This window comes from Haliaeetus albicilla, chromosome 2, assembly GCF_947461875.1.
Source record: "Haliaeetus albicilla chromosome 2, bHalAlb1.1, whole genome shotgun sequence".
Classification (NCBI taxonomy): domain Eukaryota; kingdom Metazoa; phylum Chordata; class Aves; order Accipitriformes; family Accipitridae; genus Haliaeetus; species Haliaeetus albicilla.
This window is the reverse complement of record NC_091484.1, coordinates 67,050,380-67,062,646: the sequence shown is the minus strand read 5'-3', so window position 1 is coordinate 67,062,646 and position 12,267 is coordinate 67,050,380.

Sequence of the window (12,267 nt, the reverse complement as noted above, 5' to 3'; positions counted from 1 at the left end):
TTGAAATGATTCTTTTGGAAGATAAAAGGTTACAGGTAAGACACCCTGAAGGTAGCCTCTCATTTTCTGCATAGAGAAGCATTGCTGAGAAGCATATGTAAAACAGTGTCATCCTACCAACTGCATAACAAACGTGTCCCACAGTTGTTTGTCTCTAGAGTGTGCTATCAAGAGGAATAGGCTGAATTATCCTTCACTAATTCTACAACTCTTTTTTTCTAAGTGTAACATTATATGCAAGTTTAATCTGAGAAATGTTTTTAAAATATTAGGAAAAGGAAAAAACCAAAGAAGAGTAATCTTTCTTTGAGGCTGGTAGTACTCCAGATTAGGATGTGTTTCAGTGATTGTGTCCCTGGATGCTAGGCATTCCTTGATATCTCTGTATTGTGGGAACAGATCACCTTATGTGGATTTGTGGTGAAATCGATAGAGAGTACATGAATGTAAGTCACATGGTTAAGTTTTTTATTTGTATTTATTAAATCAGAGGTTTTTACTAAAATTACGTGATCAGTACCTCACTGGAATTGAGTAATTTCTACTGAATCTACATGGGAAAACATTTTTATGATATCACATATTTTCAACTATAATAGCAGTTGTTGTATCTTTAAAGTTAATTTAGAATTTGTGACAATTTTAAATTCAGTGAAATTACAATGATCATGCAAATTGTTTCAGCCACCCATAAGACATCAGAAGATTCTATTACTAGTAAATCTTGTCAGAAATTTTCTGGAAAAATGCTTGATTGTTTTTTTAATTAAACAGGCTTATTGGCAAGCCTGAAACTGATTATAATGATTGATTTTGCTTATTGATTTTAAGACCCCATACACAAATTCAGAAAGCAATTACATTTTTTCCAGCTTTTGTGGTGTAGTTTTTATAATAAATGTATCTGATTTTATTAGTGTTTGTCTATGCTAATTATAGTAAAGGAAGAAGTGCTCTAACTTCATAGTCAATGTTTCAAAGCTGTCAAAACAAGATATTTTGAGTAAACTGAACTGATATTTTCTTTGAATTTTGGCTTACAAAAACTGTGATGCTTCAATGTTTCAGGAAAGGAACATTTTTAACTTTTCAGTCTGGATATCAGTTTCCAACCTAGTGCTACTGACGAATTATCAGAAGTGAAGAGAAGGACAGGTGCTTCACAGGCATCAGAAATCAATGCTGGAATAGTGCAGAAAGCACAAATTCTTTGTCTGGAAGACATGTGCATGAGGCAACCCAGGCCTGCCCTCTCCTTGCCCAATGGCCATGCCAGAGCAAAGATCTTGGGAGCTGGCTCTGGCCTTAGACAGTAGCTGCTCACATGGCAGCTGCTTGTCCCCTGTGTTCCTTTGCTCACACGTTTCGTTTTGCTGATATTTATGAAATGGATGTTTCGAGCCAAACCATTGACTGTCCTCAGTCTCTGCATTACTGCAAAGTCCTTATGGCTCATACCGTGATGCAGCTTTAGTTGCATGTCAGTAGCAAGTCCCTTCATTTCATCAACTTTGACCTTTTATCTGAATCCAATATCTAGTTCTGAGGCCTTTTCCTGATTTGAGATCTAAATATTTTATATCATTAAGGAAAGATAAATAAATCAACACTGCTGAAGTAAGTTAGACAATATTATCATAAACTATTTTATTTATTTTTCATTTTTCTATTAAAATCCATAATCTATTTCTTCTGTTAGAAGTCATATATATTTAAAGAAAAAAAGATAAATATCAACATCAGTGGTCTACTTAATACAATCCTCTCCGGTTCCCTTAAATAACTACTGAAAGAAATACTGAAGCATCACAGTATGTACACAAATAAGAAACTGATAATATACTAAGTGTGCTGCGACTTAGTGACTGAAAATAGGCCAGCATGCTATTCTCAAAGCTGGCATGCAGTATGTGTACATGAAGTACACTTTTCACTGGGGGTTTACAGCATCTAGTGCCTGTTTTTATCTTTGGTGTCTCCAAGGTATACAATAGCACAGCTGCAACTTTCTCAGGTATGGGGCAAACCCTCTGGCTCTACCTTCCAAGGTTCAAGTCAGTAAATATTTTAAATTGGCTATTATTAGTTTCTTAAATCTTGCTGGTCATGTGCTTCTTCACTATGGGACCTTAGAACAAATGTCAGAAATAATTAGCCGACATTTGGTGAAAATCCCCAAAGAAAGAAATGTTATTCTGTAAACCTCTCAGCAGGAATTTAAGAAATATTTCATTGTATTGCCCTTTTATTGCACACCACTGAGACTTTGACACTATTCTGCCTCAAACTGAGGTCCCTGGGTCTCTTTTTCCTTTTTTTTTCTTTTTTGTTTTTTTTTTCTTTTTCCTTTCCTTTCCTCTCCTCTCCTCTCTCTCCTCTCCTCTCCTCTCCTCTCCTCTCCTCTCCTCTCCTCTCCTCTCCTCTCCTCTCCTCTCCTCTCCTCTCCTCTCCTCTCCTCTCCTCTCCTCTCTTTTACTTTCCTTCATAGAAATTACATTTTATTGATATTTTCATTTATTTTGTTCTGAGAGTGGACCAGTCTCTCTTCCCACAAAAGTAATTGGCAAATGAGCATTGCTTTCAAGGAAAGACAGACTGAACTGGATCAACTGGTCAATTTTATAGTTTGTTTCCATTTTGTGTGAAACCCAATCTTTTGCCTCCAACATGAGGGCACCTAAACAAAAAGATCGTCTGTGGTTATTTCTTCAGTGACTGAAAGTGAGGAATGAAAATAGCAAAAAATCATGAAAATTCTATCACATGAAAGCTCATATCCCATGACTGTGCATTTCACCTCAATGCTGATCGTGACACTAATCCAAATTCCTTGACCAACAGAGGAGTCAAAAATCACAGAGCAGATGCAAGACCAAGGCTCAGATCTACCTGTAGGGAGTCAAACCTTGTACTGGGTCTGGCTGAGATGGAGTTAACTTTCCCCATAGCAGCCCTCGTAGTGCTGTGCTCTGCATTGGTAGCTCAAAAGGTGTTGATAACACACCAGTGTTTTGGCTACTGCTGAGCAGTGCTGGCACAACGTCAAGGCTGCCTCTCCAACATTTTTGCCCCCCCTCAACGGCAGCCTGGCGCTGGACAAGATCTTGGGAGGGGACATAACCAGGACAGCTGACCTAAACTAACCAAACAGATATTCCATACCATATGATGTCAGCTCAGATATAAAAGCAAAGCAAAGGGAGATGGAAGGGGGGGCATTTATTATTTGCATTTGTCTTCCAGAGCAACCACTATAAGTACTGAAGCCCTGCTTCTGGGGAGGTAGATGGACATCACCTGCTAATGGGAAGTAGAGAATAACATCTTTTGTTTTCCTTTATTTTGACACGTGACCTTTCCTTTTGCTTTATTAAACTGTCCTTACCTTGACCCATGAGCCTTTCATTACATTTTCTCTCCCCTGTCCAGGTGAGGAGGTAGAGTGATAGAGGGGCTTTGGTGGGCACCTGGTGTCCAGCCAGGGTCAACCCACCACAAACCTAAACATCTCATAATGGAGCCTAGGCAGAGCCTAGCCACTGCTCAACACTGTTCTGGAGAGAAGGTGTTTCATTGTTTGGGTTGATATTTTTCCACTGTATGGAAAGAATTAAAAGCGGCTTGGAGGAGAGATTAAAAATCCTCTAAGGTAAGTAGCCTGAACATCAAGCTTATTGTTTCGCACTCATCCAGCACTCATCCTTATTGCTTTGGTCTTTAGCTCAGCAACTGTTTAAGTGCCAAACCACTCTGCTTGATGCTGGGCAAGCCTGGGAACCCAGAGCTGCAGCAAAAATAAAGATATGTAAGAATGACTCTCTAGGCTGGTAATTCAGCATGATTTTGAATGGTGAAAGCTATTGGTCTGAGGCTTGTTTTGGTAAGGAAACAACAGTGAATGAGCAAATATGTTACTATGTAAAAGGGAGACTTCTCTGGCGGTTTTATAAATCATTCTTTGATGTCCTCAGTTTTTTTAACAAGTAGCTGACATGAAACATTTTATTCTGAAATTTACTTTGAATTTACTTCACTATTTCTTAATTTGGGAAGTAAAAAAAATGTTTAGATCATGTCGTATTCTTTTTTATATTATTGATATTTGCTTTTGATCCAGTTCCCAAATCCCCATGTTATTTATGCAGCCCTACCTCATTCTTCATAAACTTAAACATATGAGGTTTAACATATGCCTTGTGCTTATCAGGCCTTTGCACGGAAATAAATTTCACTGACAGTCAAAGTAAAAATCTAAGTTATGCAAAGGTCCACTCTTGGTCAGCACACAGAGATAAAGAAGAAAGGTATAAAAGCCATCAAAAATTAATAATATTAACAATGACATTGAAAATCATTCTTGAAGATAGTAATCTGGTTCCAGAGGAAAAAGAAAATGTCTGTGACGTTATAAGCTTTAAATTATTAATATAGCTCAAATGTTAATGTTTTTCTTAAACATGTGAAACTGTAGCTATTGTGGAGATACAGATATATGGATATATAAACCAAATGTATAAGTCTTTAGACACTTTGGATAGCTCCAAAATCTGACTTGTTTTTGATATTCAAACATGCCATCTTCACCTTTAAAATCATAACATCCCTTGGAAACATGTGATTCTACAATGAGCTGCAAATATTTGCTGTAGAGACATGAGTTATAAAAAAACCATCATGAATAGGGAAGCCAATACCCTCATTCCCAGATCTGGTTCAGGCATTAATGTTCAGTCAAAAGCAAACCCTTTAATACCTGGTTATGTGCTCAAGTTAGGATGATATTTATGATTTATTTTTTGCCAAGGATGCATTTGTCTCCTTCTCTCTGACATATTTAATATTTTCCATAGCTGTGGCTACAGAAATTCTCTACTGGGTTATTATTCATTTGTTTATACATCAGACAATGACTATCTTAAGTAATCATTAATAGTTAGCCATGATGACAAACAACGCTGACCATTCAGTATCTGCAGATGCATGTAAAGCAGCGAGTGCACTGTGGAAATGCAAAAGGGAACTTCGAATGGGCTAATACCAAGGTCTGCATTGCCTGAGAAGAGATAAAAATTTTACCTTTGCATTTACTTTGACCTCTCTCAGAAAGCTGCAGAGACCAACATTTACAATAATGGGGGGAAAATATCTGCAGCAAATCTCTGCTAGCTTTATGATATGCATGTTTTGCCACTGAAATCCAAATGATACACTTACCTCTTTCAGGTTGCTATTTTTACTTTATTCTCTCTTTTCTTTTCTTTAGATTAGTGTCTTCTTCCTGTGTCTGCAATTGCAAGCTTAGGGTTGTTATCAAAATTCAGAAATTCCCCAGGAAAATATAAAGAAGACTCATCGGAGGGTGTGTGTAGGGGTTCAAATGACACTTTTTATTTTCTAGTCTCCAGTGAATAATGGAGAGTACAGGTCAACTGTGAGAAGATAAGGCTGGTCATGTTCTCCTGGGTCACTGTGGTCAGATATCGTCAAAATGGGAACCGTGTCTAATGTGGAAATTCAGTGTAGGTTATGTGGCAATATCAGTTGTGTCAGTAGTGCACTAAACAGAAAAGATTGCTGCTCGTTTGAGAGCTGTCACTACTTCTTGCAGGGAGGCTCCTGCCCTGCACTTGCCCATGGTGCAGGGCTGGGTTATTTCTCTCTTCTGCTTCACTCTGTGGTTTTCAGCCTAGGGAAGAACTCAGATCCTGACAAAAATACAAACCCTACCAGTTGGACTCAACTCATTTTTTGACTTTTTTTTTTTTTTTTTTTTTTTTTTTTGCTGCGGGGGCATGGTGGTGGTGTTAATACATAGCACTCACCCATCCCAATTTTCATGCTGTGTATGTCAGCATTGTATAGTTTATGTATGTACTGTTATGTGAATACCTTCTGATGTGCAAGATTCTTCCTTCTTCCAAACAGAGTAAAAAAGGAAAAATCACCCCCCACCCTCCATGTCACAGATCTGAACTGAATTACTATGAAGATTGACTGATGTGAAAATCTCATTCAAATTCTTTGTTTTGATCCTTCTGGTCTGTGTAAGTGTGTGGAAATTTTCCTTCCAGATGATGAGGCAAGAGCCTTAACTTTCAATCTGTCCCATATACAAACACTCCTAAATGATTTGCCAGTACCTGTTCAAGTTTTATGCATATCTGATGCTATTTATCTGTTAGTGATTGTGAACATGATTACTGGAAAATGTTCTGCTTCAGCCACACATGGTATAATACAATTACTTTGCCACTTCTACTGTACTCACTAACCTACTTTAAGAATTTACAGAATAAATGGAATAAGATACATTCTTCATATTGTCTGAACTTCCAAGACTTTTATTTTTGCAGGAAGAAAATGTAAACTATTGAAGGAAAAAAAACAAATAAACATTCCTATTTTTTCTATTTACATAAAAAAGATAAAATTAAGTGCCAAAAGTTTGAATATTTAAGCAAATATTGTGATTTAAAGCAAAAATAAAAATAAAATCTTATTTTTAAACAGTTTGGGGAAAAAAAGCCAAATATTGAAGGAAATAGAAAATACAGGATATCTGAATTTAAGGTATTTTTTCTCTAAGAATGAATAGCCTACAGAATGATAACCTAAGTGTTAGTCTCTTTCTTGTGAAATTTAAAATGATAGATATCATGGGAAAAGGTTAAAAAAAAAAGAAAGGTATATAAAATGGGAACAGGGGCAACCTGAAAGTACTCTGGTTTTCCACAATGTAGTTATAAAAATGTTCAAGTAACCAACCTGGCAAGAAGAACAGTTACTTGTGATGCTGGGGATCATGCTAAGTTAGCAAAGCCATATCTGAAATTCTGTGAAGAATTTGGTCATGACAGACTCGGCATACCTTCCCTCTTGTAATTCTTCATGAGGAGTAGTCCCAGGTTTCTCTGGTATTTCTTGTAGAAGGCCATCTGACAGCTGTAGTTTTTATGTCTTGTGCCTATAAAGCAGGAGATTATGGTGGGAAACTTAATAAAATGACGGCGGAGAAATGAAGCAAGTTGAAAGGCTTTCACTGGCTCATCCTCTCAATCAGACAGTGGAAAATTAGAAGGGAGGAAAATCCCACCGGTTTAAAGATGTTATGAAATGTTCCTAAAGATGTTCTAAGTAAGGAATCTAACATCTGTAATGAAGGTGGACATTTACAAAATGCGTACTTGTGTGTAAAAAAGCAAGACTCAGTAATATGTCTCAGCTATTTTCCTGGCATTTTGGATCCTGGAGTACCCGTGAGGAGGATCCCATGAGATGCATTCTTTCCTTGATCCCCAGTCTCAGCTCTACTGTACATGTTTCATAATACATGTCCACTTTTTCTAACAGGAAATTTTTGAGGGTTTTATCCATTTCCCTGACTTTTCCAGATGGTCATAAGTTCTGTGTATTTCCACTTAGGCTGCCAGAGAAATCCTGGCTTTTTTTCCCCACACACATGCAGCTCAGATCTACAGTAAGCGAGAATGATAGTTGCATATCCAACCTACCCTGCATGCCCTATGAATTTGCAGGGAAGCTGCTGATGATTTGTACATTAGGCTTACTTTTTCCTGCACAGATTAATTATATAACACATTGCTTTATATCCAACATGTTCTGGATACAGCTGACCTTCTGCAAATGTTTTACACAAAATGGTTTATGTGTGTGTGAAGTAAATCCAAGGTACCTGGCACATATCAGATGGACTGCAGCTCTGCTCAGCATGGACATACAAAGTACAATATGTCATAGTGTATCTACATCCATCAGAAACACCTTTTCACTTCTTTCAGAAAGGTTGTTTTTCACTGGTCCCACGGACGCCTGCTTTCACAGTATGCCATGAGGGTTGTGTGAAGGTATAGTCAGGACGAGATTGATCAAAAAATTTAGAGACAACATTTCACATGTATCCTTCTGAGAGGTATTGCAGTAATTTTTAACTTTTCTTAGCAGCCAGCCGCAATCTGGAGCAAATCTTAGTTATGAAGAAAAATCAGAAATGTTCCAATTAGGATCTGAGCTGAGGAGGAAGAGCTGAATGGGGGTGGGGGTGGGGTTGTGTGCGTGTGTGTGTGGGGGTGTGTGTGTGCGCGTGTGCATCCCTGCACAGTGGAATGATGGTGCGAAGGTCCCTGCAGAAAGCAGGGAATGGAGTCAGATCTCATGAGGCACTTACAACTGTACTTCTATTTAAAATGCGGTCTCATGGAGTGCTTCTCTTACTCAAGCTTCCTTTAGTGTCACTTCTTGGTTGAGTAACTCCAGTCATCAGTGTGGTGCTCAGACTAGGAATTTCAAAACAGCCTAAAGGAATTAGAGGCCTTTGAACTAAGCTAGCTCCCTTAGGCTCCACTGAAAACCTCAGGCTTAATCTTTTGTTTTACTTCTTTCTTTAATCATGTCTATAATTTCCCCCCCTCACTTGCGGGCATCAGAGGGATTCCCTTCCTCTAGTCCAGAAAATTGATAAAATTTAGTCACTGGTGAAATAAAAATTGTTCTTAAAGTCACCTCTTGGGAGCCCCTACTCATTCAGAGCACTGTATGCACTTAAGTGACAGCTGTCATCTACTGCCATTTGCATTGGAGAAATACTGATATTACATGCAAACACTTGAATGTGAAAGCTTATCAGGTACTTAGCTTGGCATCCTTTTTTTGCTCTGCCAGAGCTGATGTGTGCTGTTTATGTCTAACAACTATATTATTATGGTTATTGAGCAAAACAGCTGTAGAAATGAATGTTCATTTATTTCCCATTGGTTTTCTAGAGATCAGGTGATGCTAAATTACAATGTCTGTAGCTTCGATCTTAGTGCAAAATGTAGCATAATTTTAAACCTATAATTTTATTTTTTTATCTGAATATTGCCTTTATAGAAAAACAGTTCAAAGATGGAAACTGATACAGAGTATGATACTGTTCACTGGCAAAGTAAAGAGTCACCTTATGCTCGTAAGTTAAATTATATTTTCAAGGACAAGACTAAATATGTTAGACTGAGCATCTGGTTTTACAGGCATTTGCTGCAGAAACCAGGAGACTGGAGGAGGGATTCACAAATCATGCTCTGAAACATTTTTAAGTGTTTTATGGAGACACAAACAGAGGCCCTTTATAGTTTCCTCCAGTTTGCAGTCACCATCAGAACCAGTTCAGTTTGTCTCCTGGTGGCTTAAGGCAGTTCAGCTGGCAGTTTTCTTTATAGTGGGTTCAAAAAGGATTATCATGCATTAACCTCCCCAATGCATGCTTCCAGGAACCGGCAGACACTGTGGGACCAGCGAGATCTGGTCTCTTCATTTACCTGACTTCGCTGAACCCTCTGGCTTCCTTCTACTGGCATCCAATCCAACACTGCCATATTTGTGTCACTTTGAGCCTCTAGGTACCAGACGAATATTAATTAATAATGCATATTTCCTGAGTGGAGGGATTGAGAAAGCCTGGTTTCCTCTGTCTTTATGTCTTATGGCTGGATTCCTTGGTGCTAGAGGAAGAATAAGGTATGTGTGAGCAGTGCTGCACTGGAGGTGGGACCTCCAAAGGAGATCTCAGAAGGGTGGATTCTCTAGTGACCAGTGATGGGTAAAAACTCACTCTGCAGGGGGAGGACCACTAAAAACTCCTTTTTCCCTTTGCTTGACATTTGTCTTTATGAAATCTGGAGAAATGAGAGCTCTGCTTTTGTTATAAATTGACCAATAGGTACAAAGTTATTAATTGGCAGTGGGAAAATTGATAAATCGACACATACAAACACATACACATGGCAGCATGCTGAAAGCTTCATTTCAAAGAGAAAAGACAGTAAAAAAAGTTATTAGAATGAAAATTTTGTTTGTGGGTGGGGAAAAGAATTTTTTATTGACTCTTCCTGCCCCTCCATCTCTCACCCCCTCATCATCTCCTGCAACTACTTTGTGATTTCTAAAGGTCAGGCTAAATCTCAACATATGCTTTTAATTCGAGGTCTCAAAGCAGCATTTCCCAAACTAGGAAATCTGGAAGCAAGCCTGGAAGTGCAAATAGAAGTGGAGTCGTGAATGGAAAAGTTTGGCAACCGTGGTATAAAACTTACTCATTCCACCCAACCAGATTTTCAGCAAGATGTTGTATGTGTTTGGTTTACAACTGAATTTAGTATTTCCTTGCATAGATGGTCTTCAGAGAAAGGCAGCTGGTAGAGCTAGGATGCCTTTTACGCTCTTCAGGTTGCAGCCGTCATATTAAAACTCAATTTTTTAAAGCAATATTTAGTTTTCCCTGTGCAGCAGATCTTTTAACCTAATCTCTGTGGAAATTCTGCTATAAGAAGAAACATACCACTACTGTCTTCCCCCTTCTCCCCTGTGAGTCCTAGCTCTTTCACAAAATGGCCTCATGTATAAAGACAAGTGCAAGGCTGTCTCTGTGTGATCCGACTAAAGGATGAAGCCCTGCTGCTGGTGATGTTGAAATTATCTCATAATTATTGGCTGAAATCCTGCCCTTGCAGGCAATGGCAAAAATTCCCTGGCAGACTGTGTGGGAGGCAGGGTTTCCCCTCTTGTCATAGGCTGCAGAGGGTGAATTTCTCAGTGTGAGGATATTTGTCATTAACATTGGTGCAGTTGTATTGCGTGTGGTTCTAAGAAATTCTCCATCACCATACTTCAGTTTAATGGATAAAATTAGCTCCCTGTTTGTAACTCCGTCTTCTCATCAGTGGTTGTATGATTTTCTGTGGGCATCAAAGCAAAAGAGCTTGGCAGGGATTTGTGTGAGGAAAACAAAGGACAGAAAAAGAGAACGACCTGTGGACTGATCCAGGGAGTGTTGCATGTGTAAACTTTCCTTTTTAAATGTTTTCTTTACTTATTTGCCTTGCTTTTTTTTATTTTATTTTTTTTTTTTAATGTTTACTCCCATTTACCTTCATTGGAAACTGTCCTCACAGAAAAGAAAAAAAAGAGCAACAACAACAAAAAGATACCTGTTATATTTAAGCAGATTAGAAGTAAATGACTGATATGCTCAAGTGATTTTGAGACCTTTATCATAACACTGTCTACTGTTGTGACATTTAAGTCTTGAATGGTTCTGTTTTCAGTCACGCATCCAACTTGCAACATTTTTATACTGCTGCTGTGCACACAGATCCTGTGGATAATTATTATAATTGCCTCACATTCGAGAATGCTCTTTGGGGACTTGAACCCAAGTCTCTTGCTCCTGCTCTATTACAGGGGAAGTAGAAGGAGCAACTCCCCTGGTTCACAATAGCATTGACAAGGAGTAGTTAACCTGAACCCTCAATTATGTGTAGAAAATCTGCACATCCTGCCCAATTAAGATTTCTTTTTCCCAAGGAGCAGGTTCTAAATTTTTAAATAGTTTGATTGGAATTCTAAAAACAGCAAGAGAGAAGATTAATCGTGTTAATAATTAGAAAGCTGAATGCTAACATTTTTCCCCCATAGGAGCTGCCTCAATGTTATTACTCTCACAGCTAACAGCAGTTATAGCCTGTGTGTAAAGAACATGACATACATGTAAATTGACCAACAGTTTGTTAGAAATAATTGAAAAATTAATTCTAAGTTTAAAGTGAAGAGTTTAATTGTGTCTGCCTCTTGATTTGCACTACAATAAGGAAGGATACAGGGGCAAGATAAATCAATTGGTCCCATGACTAACATGGTCAGCCTATTGCTTCTAATTAGGCCACATCTTCTTGCAAGCCAATACAGGGAATTATGTGCAGCAGCTCTGGCAACAAGGATGCATGAGTTGCTGTTCAAACACTCCTTTTGCATTCTCTACTTTCTGGATAAGTCTGTCTATCATTGCTCAGTGCAAGGAGAGTAACGCAGAGCATGAGGCAAAACCTCTTTTTGATGTCTTCCTCCAGTAAGGCGGTTCACAAATAAACTTCATTTGTTAGGATCACTTTTTCTCTTCCCCATGATCTTTAGCATAGGTCTTTCAGAGGCCTTCTACACAACAACTGCCACCTAAAGATCTGTTTAAAAGTATAATTTTTAGATCTACAATAATAGGGATGCTGTAACTTGCTATACCCTTGGCAGGGTAGCAAGAGAGCAGAGTATGGGATGACTGCAAGACTGCTTGTCAGATGGTGGCTTCATGACCATTTTATTGAGAGCAGAAATTTGAACCAGGGTCTTCCTCTTCACTCGTGAGCATGCTGATCACTATTAAGAATTTATTCTTCTTTTTCTTTCTCTCCACTTTAAGTATTTAATTAATTACAC